The sequence below is a fragment of the Lichenostomus cassidix genome, chromosome 1 (genome assembly GCF_008360975.1).
Source record: "Lichenostomus cassidix isolate B80296 chromosome 1, HeHo_3.0, whole genome shotgun sequence".
NCBI classification, from domain to species: Eukaryota; Metazoa; Chordata; class Aves; order Passeriformes; family Meliphagidae; genus Lichenostomus; species Lichenostomus cassidix.
In genome coordinates this window covers 31,349,437-31,365,521 of record NC_139479.1, presented here as the reverse complement: position 1 = coordinate 31,365,521, position 16,085 = coordinate 31,349,437, and positions in this window count along the sequence as shown.

Here is a 16,085-nt window from a genome sequence, read left to right as displayed (position 1 = left end):
GAAAGTAGCATCCTACTACTTACTAATTTTCAAAATATTTCATGCTTCCATATTTAAATTCAAAAGCATAAATTTCGGGCCTTTATGTAGTTTGACATTTTTAATATTTAATGTTCATAATATTTTAATTGACCAAAATTTACTGGAGAAGACATAACTTAGTAAGATAGGAAAATTTCCAGCTGCTTTAGTAACACTTGGTATCCTTTCAGTTTTTTTCAGCAAAACATTTGGTTGCATTATGTCCTCTTGAAATATAAATCTAATTTGAAACAGCACAAATTTAATATAGTTTATGGTGCATTTTTATGTATTTTACTTGTTTCAATTATTAACTTTGCTAAATGGCCATGCAGAAAGTACCTTTTCATGTGCTGTTAATTCCCTGATTTTGTACCATACTATATGTTCTCAACAAAGAAGAAGTTACATCAGCTGTTATCATCGTGCTGCTTTGTTCTTATTCAACCATTTTCATTGCAGAGACACAGAATCCATCAGCTGGTGTAACTGGAAATGCTTTGAGGGTCTTGGTGATCATCCAACCCAAATTCCTCTTTGTGTGTCTTTGCAGACCACAGAGAAAGAGCAATAAATAAGTGTAGCCCATGTCTCATCCTCAAACCCCGAGACAGGTCTGTGGCTCCAACACAACCTGTGCAGCAGCAGGTCAGTTGAACCTGATCTTCATCAACAACATCCCTCAGGGAAAAGCAAAGGCTTTTAAAAATATTCTTCTGCCTGTTTAATCCTCACATAAACTTCTAAGGAAATGGATGCAGCACTGTGTATGATGGTCACACTTGAAGTTAGTTTTGGTTCATGAGTTCTGTCCACTTTCCAATTCCATTCCAAATATACTGGTGCAACATAAACCACACTTTTCAGTTCATTCAATTCATGCCTGATTAATTTCTTGAAGAACAGAGCCGTGAATTTTTAATAACTCTGCAAATATAAAGGAAAATAATGTATATACATTTTACTCTTTTCTATGCAATTTGACAAAGAGCGTTGCCCCTGTGCTCCCAACAGAGGAATCTTACATCAGCTCAGATGCTTGCTCTGTGTGCCAAGGCAGTATTTCATGCTCCTGTCCTAGTCAATGCCTCACAGAGAACAGAAGAAAGGTTGATGTCTGCTCTCTGTTCCAGATCCTTTTTTCCTTTCTGACTGTTTGCCAGAGGAGAAAGGAACATTATGACTTTTCTAACTACTCCAGACTACCTGGACTCCTTGTTGCTTTGAGAGCAAAGATCCTTGAAAAACAAAACTTCAGCTGAACTGCTGCTGCTGAGGGGCTCACAAGTTGCAGTGTTAGTCAAGTCCCATCTTGCTCATTTTTCTCTCTCTCCTCTCTCGAGCTATACCTGCAGCTTCCCACTATACCTCAGATGGCAAATGCACTGCATCAGATTTTATCAGAATGTGCACAACTGAGTGTGAGGGCAAGAGGAATCTGACATAGTTCTGTTGCTTTATATATGTTCTCTGGGTTTTGTTTAATGTCATCCTATTTTGGAGTTCCATGGGTTAAAAATAAGCTAAACCATCATCTGTTGTGCACATCTGAAAGCAGCTTTATCATACTCAAGGTCAGGGCTATTATATATAAATATCCTGTGATATTTAACTTATTTTTCAATCTGCATCCTCATAGTTTGAGAAGAATAAATAAAAAGACATTTTAAGTGTTTTTCTGGCTGTAACCACTGCTGCTTTTTCTTTTCATTAAAGCTGCATATTTATGTATTTTCTTCCCAGCAACAGTGTCTGAACAGGACTTACATTTTACCTTCACTTTTCTACAGCACAGAAAGCACTGTCACTGCTTAAGAGCTAAAAATGACAGTGCTATAACAGCCTCCAGCCATTATTACTTGCAGTGGAATGTGGTTTTCATTTTTGCTGCCTTCTAATACATGAGCCATTTCTCTGAATATATGTGCTTGCACACATTGTCTCAGAGGAAGGAAAAAAACCAACCAAGTGCTCAGATCCAACAGCTTAACTGAAAGGTGATGATTAATAACAACCAGTTTGTGTGGCTCCAGTCCCATGCATTGCTCACCCTCACGTTCCCACCTGAGCTGCTGTGTTTTTTCCTGGCCATCTAGAGACCATGGTGTGATGGGAGTGGCACTGTGAAGGCTACTTACCCTGAGCACAGCAGGGAGCTGCAGGAGCTGAGGACTCAGGACATGCTGGTTTCTGCAGTTCCTCCCATGGGGCAGTAATTCCTGGCAAGGAGCAAGGCCACAGGAGAGTGGCAGCTTCACCCATGAATCCCCAGAACTTGGCCACAGACACAATAGCCTTTTGAGGGATGCTTAAATCCTGGCTTCTGAGAAGAAACTTTCATCAAAACAGTGCTTGAGGTGCACTGAGAATTTACTAGAGTTAACTTTCCTTTTATCTCAGCAATGTTTTGCCATGACCCCCAGGGAATGAGGTAAGTAGAGCAATTGAAAGACAGAGCAACATTTTGGATAATGCTGCAAATTACAGTTTGTAGCAACCTAGGCTCTGATTAGTAGGTGCCTAATCTCTAGCACAGGAGAAATTCCAGTAAAAAACAATCTCTATGCTCAAGTATCCTGCTGAATTTGATCCTTGGTGATTATTTTCTTCCTATTGATTGATATGTATCCTGAAATTTGCTCGTCATGCTCACTGCAGGACACCAACACAGAACCTAATGCAGCTCACAGAACACTCACGTCTCCTTTCTAATCATCAGTGTGTATAATGGCCATTGCAGCGATTTTATCTGAAAACTTAGTTTATCAATTAATTTCCAGATTTATAGGTCTGTAAAAAAAGCTCTCAGTATAAATTACTGTCAATATTTTAAAGCTGTTTGTCAAAGTGAAAACATGGTAATTGATCTCATGCACTCCCTATACACTACTCCTATACACTACAGATTGGGGAACCCCAATTGCTGCTGTATCAGTTATTTCCAGTCATTCATGGTAATTAATCTCATCAAACTCTGGTCAGCTAGAAGCTATTCTGAACATAATGTTTCATGAGTTGGGCTCACTAGTTAATAGTGGAAAGGAAACAGTGTGGAAGTGTGTCTCCCTCCAATGACAGTGGAAAGAGTGATACTTTATGTTTAAATATCTGAAACAAATAAGACTATGAAGACTTAGAACCACAGTCCCCCAGATTTTATTATCAGTGAGATATATTTCTAAATCACTAAGTTGCTGTATTTCTAAATCAGGCATTCTGTCTTCCCCCTTCTGAAAATAGTAGAAATTTTATTTTGAGTTCAATTGAGCTAATGAAAAATTAATTAAAAACAAAAAGATCCAAACACTTGTCTGTCTTTGTTTTGTTTGCTGTTAGGGTTATGGCTGGAAAATAGTGATCAAGTACAAAATTCATGACCCATTTTTAGACAATACAGTGTCTACAATATAGGCATCTACATGTGAGCTGGTGTTTAAATTTTGTTACAGTTAGACTTCAGATTAATACAGATTAAGCAAAACAAGGATAACACTGGTGCCAGCTGAATATCAAAGCTATGTAATTGTCCAGCCTAAATAACAGGAAGGTTCAATTGCCTAAATATTCGTGCCACATCATGTATATCCAGTCTCCGCTTAAAAAATGATAGGACCTCCCAGAAGGCCTTGATGTCTTTGACACCCCAAAACATCTCATATGGCAACAGATGACATATGGACACCAATATGCAAACATCTGAACTTCAGTGTCTGCAAACTGGAACAGAACTGCTTCTGTTTGTATGAGCACAGTAATATGCTGCATCATTAAAACCTGAATTCACCTTTATTTCACTGCTGCCTTCAGCTTCCCAGGGTTTCATTTCTGTGTTTGCTTCTTATTCCATGCCTCCCATAACTCTCAAGGAGGAGGGTGTGAGTCAAGGCTCTCCTCCCAAGGACATGACCTCTGGCAGGCTAATTTGTAAGGGGGGATGGTGGAGTCACTCAAGCAAATCCAGCCCAATAATTTGTAAATTCAGGAGGCTGGTGAAACAGATTCATAGACTTCAAACTTCAACCTAGTACAGACCAGAGAGAAGTTAATCAGGCAGCATTATAGAAGTTAAGTCTCCAGGCAAGGATGTTGAAACAAACAAGTAAAGGAACTCACAGAAACTTTTTTTTTCTCTCCCACAAGCCCGTTTCAGGATATAGAATGCTTCAGATGTTAAAAATGTAGTTTCTTTCTTGTCACTGTGATAACATTAGGTTTAGGTTGATTCCTGCTGCTGTGTGACAGCTGTTGCAGACATCAGTTGGAATGCATAGAACATAAGTTTGTCATATAAATTTAAGCTAACCAATCTCTCATCTTGCTATAAAACCTAACCTGGTCATCTCCTGCATAGTGTCTGGTGATTGGAATGATAAAGTTGCTACAACGGCATCTTGACTAATTGCATCCATCAATAAAGATGGATTCTACACAAAAAAAAGCTTCAATTAAAACTATCCAATCCACAAGAAAGCAGTCACTTTTAATGCATCATTTATCACAACAACCTGGTATTCTTCTCTCACAATTTTTAGAAATCTTGTTGCCATAACAACTGGATGTAGCCTTTACACAGAGCGGGCCAAATCCTGTCCATGGTGACACAGATGCAAATTCAGAATAACTTTGCTAAAATGCCTGAAAAAACAGTGGTGTAAATACAGTGTAATGGGGCAGAAAGGGACCCACTATCTCTTTGGTTTACCATTTTTTTCTGCTGCTTTGCCTTGTCAGGAAGACAAGATGTTTTTCTCTTCTACTCTGAATAAGCTCATAATGTAGTGGAATAATCAGACATAATGACAGGCTAAACAACAAAGTAGTGTTACATCTTAAATACCATATTAACTAAATTTTAAATTTGTATATTAACAATTTTTTTAAGCCAAAGAAAAGACTAAATATTACATAGGAATATACTCTCTCTGTTCACAGGCTACATCTAAATAATATAATTAATAACTTGTGTAATAAGAAAAAATAATGAAGGTAAATTCACAGTTGTTTCGCTAAACAGAAGATGCACTGTCACAGAAAAAAATGCATTCGAGGGTCCTGGGTCTTATTACATAGAGCAGGGACCCATGCAGACAAACTCTGTTTTATTTACATGGAACTCACTTCAAAGACATCATTGTAAAATATTGTCAGACTTGTCCCTCTCTTCCAGGAAAGCCATAGGAATTTGTTGGCACATCACAGTCTATGTGTGCATCTCTACACCCAAACAAAGCAGAGTTCAGGAAGAAAGTGTGGATCTATTCTATCTGGATTGTTCTGTAGAAGCATTTTCCAGGCTACCAACCAAATAGCATTTAAATTAATTATAATAGCAATCAGAAACCCAGTTGAACAAGTGCTTTGGAACTTGGTAGAGATAAATCTGGTAGACACATACCCTAATGATCATTTTAACACCCATTCCTGTTACAAAACCAAATTAAGCCACCAGACAAATTCTGTAGGTAAGTTGGAGAGATGCATATGCAGAATTTAAAAGGCAAAGAATTCTTTATATGCAGTCCACAGAACTAGCCAACCTGCAAAATTCTATATAGTAGAGATACATTTTCCCTTATTAAATTCAAAAACTGTACCCAAATACCTGCCATCCTTGACAATAAATAGCTCGTCACACTTTAAGGCTTTCTCTGGGTGCAAGGATAGCCCAAGATCTGAAAAAACTAGCAGCAGGAAGGGAGGTTACTTGTTACATTCAGAGCAATCGTAGAATAATGTCATTTTGGAATGTAATTTTGCAAGCAAACCTAATAGCACTCATTACTAGTGCTTGGATGTCACTCTGAAGATTGATGTATCAACATTGCACTGAGGCAATACAAGAGTCTCAGAAAAACAGATTAGCAAGGTTTACTACCCAATGGAAATGTAAGATTATAAAGTTAAAACATGCACCTGGCCAGGATATCAAGAGGTCAGTTACTTTGTCTATTTGCCTAAAGGCAAGACCATCTCTCACTACATCATTCCAGATAGCTTTTTACTCAGATTGCATTTAAAGACCTTCAACAAAGGCGTTTCACAATTTCCAGCCACTTCATTTCATTGGTTCATTATCTTTATCATTAGAAACCTCTCTGGTGCACTTGAGGGTGTGATTTCAGCATGGATAGGTATTGCTGAAACATCTGTACTGGAGGCTCAGGCATTAAGAGCAGTGAAACCATCTCAACACAGCTGCATTGGCCAAGCTTTGACTGGACGTCCATTAGTAACAACAGAAGCCCACAACAGTTTTGCTGGTATTGATCAAAACAAGCTGATATGCCATATTTTATTTCCATCACCTCCCTTGCAGTATTGGTTTCATTTTATTTTCTTTGAGGCCATGACGTTTCATAGTTCTCTCTTTCAACTGCTGTGGCAAAAGGAGAGCACTGTGGTTTCCAAGCATTTATCCAGAATTTTTTAAGGTTCATTTAGAATCAACTACAGCAGACCAGTGCTGTAGTGCTCAGTGTGTGTAGTAGTGTGCTGGTTTCAGCTGGGGTAGGATTAATTTTCTTCACAGTGGCTAATACAGGACTTCTTTCCCCCAGACCACACCTCCAAATGGAGACCAGAAACAATTAGTAAGAAGCTGGCAATATAATAAGATGAAATAGATTCTCTCATGTTTCATGGCAAACTGATTTCTGTGAGTCTGTGCAGTGAGTGTCACTACATTGCACCACAAGAGGAAAATTGTACAGTTTCAGAAAAAAAAGTGAACCTAGACTGGGAATCCTACTTCAAGACATTGGATGTTAAAAGGAAACATTCAAGTCCAGAAACAAGTTTGATAGAGGTACTTGGCTAGAAGTGAAATGTCTTTCACAGTGAGACCAGTCCTTAAAAGCAAACTCTGAATATCAAAACAAAAGTGAAAGGCCAGCACAGTTTTTAAAGTCTGAGCAAATGCCTAAATGATGGCACATGGCTGGCATTAACATGGGTATAAGGCCCCACTGGCAGCAAAATCTCTTCTTGGCATCTTAAAAGTGCATGGTGGTAGAATGTCCATGCTCCTGTCTGCAGGGTAATTTTGACCAGACCCAAAAGGGATGTACAGAGTGAAGGTAAAGGGCAGTGAGTGGAAATATTACAATTCAAAATAGTTGCTGCAGAAACATTTGTTGGTAGGACCTTCATGTCAAATATGGTAAAAACAAGGTCTGCACTTGACATTGTTTGTAGAAGTTTGAGAATAGAAACACCAGCTGTGAAGAAAGAAGCCACTGAATCTGTTGAAAATAATAGAGACAGCATCCTACTGAGGAAACATTTAGACTAAATTAATCTAAAAACCTTCAGCGAGGTTGCAATTCCTAGGTTAGTGGTTTTGACATCTGCATTTCCCTATGTACTTAGTGTGGTCAGGGGGAGGAGAATCATTGCTGAAAGGCAAGACTGACATCACAGCCTGGAAGGTACCTCCCCCTTTCATCTTATTTAGAGGAGAGGTAAGGAACCTCTCAACACAGGCATCTCAGTTCCAGTGGGATATGCACAGGGAACACAGTCAAATCTGCATCACTGACCAGAAGAATGATTTTATTTCAGTGTAAGTACTTGCAGAGGAAGAAAATAGGAAGTGCAACAGAGTTCTCCAAATGGAGCAGAATGACATCACATAGTCTATAAGGCATGAGGGTGATTCACCACTTGCACAAAGTAGCAAAAGGTTTTTAGCCCCAAAGCCTCAGAGGTTCTGGCCCTCTAATGCTTGCTGAGTACAACACTTAGAGCAGTGGCACCATTCTTTGCTGGTCATTAGGAACTGCTGTAATAAATGTGATGAAGGGAATCTTTATTTTACAACGCTCTTTAAACCAAACCAGATGCCAAATAGGAGCCTTTACATTCTGTAAAGAAGCAGTGAGTAAAATTATGAGAGCTATAAATTAGAAGAAATCATCACTTTGAGAAAATAAAAACAGAAATGAAAGAAAATGTGCATGGAAGGGTTTCAAGAAGTTCTCTAGCTTACCTTCCCTTCCCATGTCAGAATCTGCTACTTTTTTTTGACATTCCAGAAAAAAAGTTTATCTAACACCTACTCTCAAAGACTGCTACTAACATAGATTTCACAACCTCTGGAGACAAACTGTTTCCCAATTTAACCTGAAATTCCCCTAAAGCAATCTTAAATGGTTCCTTCTAGCCCTAAGATCTGCACATATTTTCCCTCTTTTTATTCCCCTTCTTTTGAACCCAGCTCCCTATTTCAAGGAACACAAATCTGAGTAAGTCAGTAATATACTAATTTATACTCTTCACAGCCCTGCTGAAATTAGTTGCTTCCAACAGTGCAAATCTCAGCATGTAATTAAACCTGTAAAATTCTATCTTAATACTGAAATAAAGATTTCAAAGATTTCATTCATACAGACCTGTTCTTCATGCCCATCTTGATATCCCTAATGTAATTCTCTTACCATTTTCCAATATTTTATAATGTCAAATGATTTATCACCTTCTATCTCTTCAATCCAAGTCTTCAGTAATTTTCTATTACAATGGAATTTCTCTTCCATATAAAAAAAAAATAAGACTTTCAGCTGAACTTCTTTATATGGCCATCTGCGTGATTACTATGACTGTTACTGAACCAGCAGCTTGCAGATCATTAAGTGGATTCTGCTCCTCCCAGTGTCATTGGGAGTTCTGCCATTGACTTCAATAAAAGCAGGACTAGACCCCCTGAAAGAACCATATTATTGGATAACTCAAAGCTCCAGTGAGAATTGACATTGGTATATTGACAGCAGCTTGGCTTTTCAGTTTAGAATCTCTTAATTGGATTAACCAGTCACTTTTATATGTGTAATAATTTTATATCTCTGAATGTAATTTGCTGTGATTAAATAAGAAATATTTCCTTCTTCCATCAACATACAAGAAGAACGGTAAAAAGCTTTTGATCAAAAGTACAAATTCCAACTTTCATCTGTTTGTGAACAAGGAATCTCTGGGTGAAACAGGCAACAGGGTTAGTGTGATGAAGAAGGGACTCGGTCTGGCAACTGGGAGTGCAAGAAAAATTAACCCAGTCTATTTCTCTTTCAGGTTTGTGTCTCAGGCAGAAAAAGAAGTATTCCAAAGGCTGGGCAGATGCCAGGTTCACAGGTGTGTTCTCTTGAATCTTGTGTGATTCAATGCAATGCTGTTGATTTATACCAGCCAGGGGTGGACAAAGGAAGTCTGGTGAACAGAGGATACCATGCAGCTGAGGTGGGGGACGTTTAGGGTAGACGATAGGAAAACGTTTTTCACCCAGAGGGTGGTTGAGCAGGAACAGGCTCCTCAGGAAAGTGGTCACAGCACCAGCCTGACAGAGCTCCAGAAGCATGTGGACATCACTCTCAGGCACATGGTGTGACACCTTGGGGGTGTCCTGCACAGGGCCAGGAGTCAGATTTGATAATCCTCGTGGGTCCCTTCCAGCTCAGAATGTACTGATTCTATGACATTTGTCACCTGAGCTGAAGTTCAGGTCCTTTACAGGCAGCAGGTGAGACACCCACTCACAGTTTCTGGGATAGCCCTTGGCTCAGCTCCCACCTCCCTTGAGCAGCTGTAGTTGATCTCCTGATTAAATTAATCAGATTTAGGTGCACTGCCCTAAAATACAAGCCAGCCTTCACCCCTTTCATGAGAGCAGAGATCAGGCAGGAGAGTGCCCTTGCTGTGATATAACTGCAGCTTCCTAAGGAGGAAGTGTCTCCCTTGGAAAGAAAGGATCCAGAGTGGCTCCACAGGAGGAGGCTGTTAATGCCCAGATGAAATTCAGAAGCAAGTGCTAATGTTTAATCTGTCTTTCAAAATCCAAAGAAACTTCTTTCGACTGGGCTCAGGTTTTCCCCTAGCATTGAACTACATTAGCAAGGGAAATTCTACTTGTTGACCTAAAGATTCTAGGGTGTCCAGTCAACTGTATTTTATTTAAAATGACTTTATTTTGACTTGATTTTGCCAGGGAAAAACATGCTCCAGAGCAACGTAAGATCAGTTTGCATTGTCTTAAATGAGTTACATACTGGCCAAATAATTTCTAAATCATCAATGTGCTATCTCGCTTTTCATCCATAATTTTTTATGACCAGAATACTTGACCCAGTCATTTCCCAGGCGGTGATCTGGCAAGTGATTAAAATGCCTTCTTGGTCATCATTTATTCAGATTACAAAAAAAAAACCAAAAAAACACCAATTTAACATTTGCTCAGATTTGGGAATTCTTCAGACCAGCTTGCTTATTTTGTTTGCTCTTATTTTGTTTTCCGTTGAAATAGATCCATTCTGGTATTCGTGACATAGAAAAATAATTATCCCACCAGTCTTGCAACACATAAAAAAACTGGAATTCTACATCCCCCTGCTGGAAAGATATTTTGAGTATGTGTAAGGTATTACACCACCACCCGATCCTTACTAACCTGGCAGTTTGGAAAGAAAAAACAGCTGATACCTATTGAATTCCTCCACTTTCTCACCTTGGTTACTGCAGAGTCCACCCACAGGAATCTCTTTTGAAGAAATTTGCCATTTTTACTTACAAAATATACTTGTGAAACAACAGAGCACAGGATTTCTGCAGATTTTTTTTCTTTTTGTAGATTCTGACAAATTTGTGTCTTTACAGAGCTACCAAATTAAGGGGATAAAATTGCCTTCAAAATCATTATGACGGAAGAAAAATCCTGTCAAATGACTCCTGTATGCTAAAATAAATTTTACAAAGAAGTATTTTTAAATGGCTGCCTGTTAAAAGAATAAGAAAGCTGCATAGCTGTTCTGGGCTTTTTCTTCCTCCTCAAAGATACTGCTGCTGTATGAAATTGTGTTACTGGTTGTGTAAAGCAAGTTGTGACATCCATCAAGATGAATGTGTTTACGTGCATACCTGGTCACATAGTTTGAAGTGGTATATTGTAGGGATAAAACCCTGATCAAACTTAACATACAAGAAATTTTTGTGTGGGAATTGTATTTCTTTGTTCCTTACTAAAATCAGAGCTGCTGCCTGGAAGCATGCAAGTATTCAATTTTGTCACATAATTCCCTCAATTTCAGGCCATGGTAAGTAACACTTTTGGTACATGTCAGCTGTCAATTCCTGTTAGAACATCCAGCTATTACGTGGTTTAGATGTAGCTGCCTGATGATTACTGCTGTATGTTGTGAATTCATCACTCCAAAAATGGCAGAATAAATTGAACAGTAAGGATTCTGTAGGAATTACCTCAAACTGTGAAATGATAATTTCTGAAAGCTTTATCACTTTATCAGCTTTTGCTGGAGAGGACTTGCAGAGCATGTGCTCTAGACAAGAGCCTTGGTGGAAGGGAGATAAATCTCCTCTGACCAAGTGAAGAGAGACCTCTACAGGTGTTTGGTTTTCTCAGTCCAAAGAACTTTGGAAATCATTCCCTGGAAGTCTTAAGCAAAAGATGTGCCCAGTTTTCAGCTGCTGAGTCAGAGGAGATGGGAGAAGATCCTGACCATAGTTCTGAGGGGAAGTGTGCTGTCCTTGATGTTGCCTACAGTGCAGCCTTCCTGTGCTCCTCTGGGGAGCTCAGCCACATCACGGAGAATGTACAGGGGGATGTGCAAGCAAGCAGCCCCCAGAGCAGCAGCCAGAGTGGTGGGAAGCTGTGTGGTCCAAACATGTACAGGACTGTTCCTTCCTGCACAGTGCAGGGTGTGCTTGGCTCTGCAAAGGAGCTAATTAAAGGCCAGACAAGCTTTTAAACAACCAGCTTCATTATGCTTCTCTACGAGGCATACTGGGATTCAAGTTACTTATTATTATAACTGCTCTGTAGTATGCACTAAGGCCCAAGAGACAGCATAAATAGAAGGAAGCACACAATCCTACAGCTTTGCGGAACATAATTTCTGATGCTTCTAAAGAGCTCAATCCATTTGCATAGGTAGCAGTCCCTACTGACAATACTTTGCTGCTTGAACAGCATGGTAGGGTGTAACCTTAAAGCAGATTTTTTGTGTATTTTGGAAAGCATACTATCTTTCTCCATTACTGAGGCTGATTGACAGAACTAAAAGCAACCTGATGGAAAGTATGAACATCATTTACAACCATACTTTCTGCACCAGTATTCATATAATTTTCCTCTCGCATGTATCAACAAGACTTGCATAACTAAAAATGCTAGGAAATAAATGAGACTTAAGAGAAATGCTAAATGGTATTTCTATGACAGACACAGCAATGGAAAAGTACAGCTAAAAGTTGCTAATTCTATACAGTGCTTCAGCCTTTGGAATTGTATAAGCCTCTTGTCTAAATTTCCCCAAGATCATTATGTTCTAGTCTATAAATGTCAATATTTTTCCAGAAAATGTAACTGGGCACAGATGCTGCAAAAAGTAAGGCCAAATTAGCAGCAGCATTTACTTTTCATAATAACTACTTGTGTCCTGAAAGATCAGGATTCTGAAGTTTCTCATGTGCAAATAGGATCAACAGGTTGATATTAGACATTTTTCAGTTACTGAGTATAAAAACATTTATTGATGGAACTGCATGCTGGGTACTTCTGAAAACTGAATGTTCTGTTGCAAAGATAAAAGATTGAAAGAGTACTCCAGGGAAAACATAAACTAAAAAACAAACAAACAAACAAACAAATAAAACCTGAGCAAACAAAAAGCAAAGAATTGTCTTTTCTCTAAATTTGGTTTTCTCGTCGGTATCTCCACAGGCTCCATAGTGTTGCTATTCCTGTGCTGCACACTCTGCCCCGGGTGATATTTAGAATTGCTGTATATATTTGTACATTATTTCTGACTGTCTAGGATGTGGCTGCATTGGAAAGGATTTCATAAGACCTCTATTACAAAAACTCACAGACATAGCATTGGTGTCTGGCCTTCAGCAAGCTGCTGAATCAATCCTCCCCTCACTTGCTCAGCTGTAAAATAGATGGAATAATTCTGCGCTAGTGATAGTTTCTCTTTTCTTACCTCATCTGAAGCTTTTAGGAAGGCTATTATGAGCACTTAGACAAAGGTCTTGGCAAACTTCCCACAAATTTAAATACCAATCAGTAAACAAGGAAAAAATTTTACAATAACCAGATAATTACATTAATATACTCCTTGGTCATGGTCCATATTTACAGGTATGCTATACTATGTATTACCATGTTCTCACAGGCTGTTTTATTTTTTAATGAGTTTGGCTAAGTAAATCACTCTCTCCCACACCATCATTAATTTCAGAATCAGCTGGAGAAAGCCAGATCTGCTATTGTATAGAGCCAGATCTAGACAGAAGATGGGGGCTCATGCATGTGGACCCGAAGCACCAACCTCAGGCACCTGCAGGCATCCCTGGAGCATCCCGTGGAGCAACCCTGCTAAACTACTCGGGGAGGTACACCACAGAGCAGTACTCTGTGGGCTGTCTGGAACTCCATGCCATGTGTCACTGGGAAATGTGTAAGAGGATCTTTTCTTTTCATATCCTTCAGAAAAAGCCAGTTTCCGGTCTGCTTAGTCTTGCTGTTTCTTTGTGGTGCTGCACCTGGATTTCCAACCTCTCTCTCTCAGGCCTTTTTTCAAGTGAGAGCCTGCACTAAGCCAGTGTCAGTGAGAAGTGCAGGAATCTGCTGTTTCCCTGCTCATGAAATTTGCATGGCTGTTGCACTGCCAGACGCTGCCTGTGTTTTCAGGGCTGTGAAAGCTAAATCAAAATAGTCACTGTAGCTCACCGTGCTAAGCGCAGATATAGCACATTTCACGGTAACAGTTTACCTGGCTGCCTTCTTTCTAAAGAGGGCTGAAATTGTCATTTTTAGCAAGTAACTGCTCATTTGGGTCTGCTTAGCTGCACCTGAGCACTAACAAACAACTGTGCTGGCCCACAGGGCTGCTTCAGAGATGCTTGGGGTCAGGCATCACATTGAGGATGGGTGCTGCAAGGAGGGGGACGAAGGAGCTGGGCACCCAGTTACTGCTGTGCCTTTTTCAGCACAGTACAAGAGCCAGGTGTCTCTCAAGTTTTTGTTCCCACCAGTATAATGATAGGCTGCTGGAAGGGTTGAAACTGCTCCATGATGACAAAGAAAAACATATTTTGTCCCCATCTCTCTCTGCATGATGTCTCTGCAAGCAGCAGGGTTTCTATCGGCTTGTATATTTCAATATGCAGCACTTCTCCAAGCCAATGCATTGGCCGGTGGTATTAATAATGATATTACTACTCGTCATCCAGAGAGCTCAGTAATTAATTGTACACTTGAAATTCTGTTACTCCATATTCCTGTGGGTCCACTCATTCCAGCCCACCCTCTTCACTACTTTCAATGAAAAGCTTGAATTCAATGCCTTGTACTTCCTGTACTTGTTTGATTTAGATGCTAAAGGTCAGCAACAAAGTTTTAGCATTCACAGTGATCTAAATCTATGCCCCTAAATTTAAGTGTCATTTACAAAAAACCTACTTAAGTGTTCAGGTACTTGAAAGGTGAGGGACATGGCTTGAGACATTGTTGTGGTAGAACTGAGCATCAGTCTCAAGACCTGCATGAAACTGAAGCCTATGTGGGATACATGCTTTAACCTCCTAGTGCCTGAGATCCAGTCCAGCAGATACCATTTTGATAATGTGACACTCAGGCACTTACATTAACTGGTGAACTCTCCAGCTAACAAGCCAGGAGTTACCCTGAATCTGTTTCTCTCTAATTCAAATATATCATCAGTCAGCTATCAGCTAGCTGACTGATTATTTAAATTAATTATACTGTGACATCCTAGTATTTATGCATGCACCTAAAATCTTCTCCTTCAGAAGAGCTCAGCAGTGACATGAAAGCTGTCGTAATCAACCAAGGAAGTCAATAGCTAATATAATATGCCACAGCATATCCTGTCCCAGAAAGCCATTTCACACAAAGTACCCAATCCTGTCCAAACATACTCAGTAGCCATTGTTTATATTTCCTGAAGGGATTTAGTAATGAGCTGCATTTATAGATATCCCTTATATGGTTGTATAAGGGATATAATTTGCAAAATCTATGCTTTTCAAAGGTTTTACAGTTTAAACCGCTCTAGTGAGTTTTCTGAGAAAATGTCATCTACAGTGGCTAAATGATATGTTTAAAATCCAATTAAATAACAGCCTGGCCATACCTGCTTGTCCAAACCACAGTGAAGAACAGAATTAACACTCAAGCAGATTTCATACTATTATGTAGGGGCTCAGAGGTCTGTACCTGCTAAAGCTCATGGTATAAAAGTATCTATAGCCCTTAAAATTTCGAGTATTTACATTCTAAGGAATGACCTAAAACATCTTCGGCTGCAGGGTGCTAAACCTCTGTTATTCTATTACACAAGCATATGGGAGTGCTGTGCCATCCAAAAACCCATACTCATATCTGTCATCCCTTAGATTTACTGTCATATGTAGAGTCATGACTATAGCAAAAAAGTGTAATATTTCTTGTACATTTCATATGTAATGACTAAACAGGTTGATCTATCTATGGATTGCTTTAAGGGCCCAGTAAACAGAACAGAACAGGTTGATACCTAAAGCCAAGTCTCTGTTACTTCTAATTAAAATGCAAATGGAAATGGGAATCAGCACTGAAGCCCTCAGAAAAGGGGATAACATGGAATCAGGATTATGGCTGGTCACAAGAAAAGAAAAAAAAAATCAAAGAGAAATTGTATTCTAGCCTGACTTTTCAGCCTTGGCTGGGAGCAGGAAAGACACAGTTCTGGGAGCTTCCCAGCACCTAACAAGTCCAGGGCAGGGTGCAGAGGCCAGTTTGGGCTGACCTGGAAAGCCATGTGTTAGAGTAGCACAGAAATTTTCTTATATTAAGCATGAACTCAATAATTTTGCTATATTTTTTAAACTTTTTTTCATAGTAGCAAATTTTTGTTTTCTTACTAGCAAGTCATTTTATCTCTCAATCTTGCTTAATCTGTGAGTAGTATAACACTGGCTTGACACAGCACTTTCACCCCACTGTTGGAATCATCATTCCAAAGTGGAAAACATTGTCCCTGGCCCACCAAACTGCA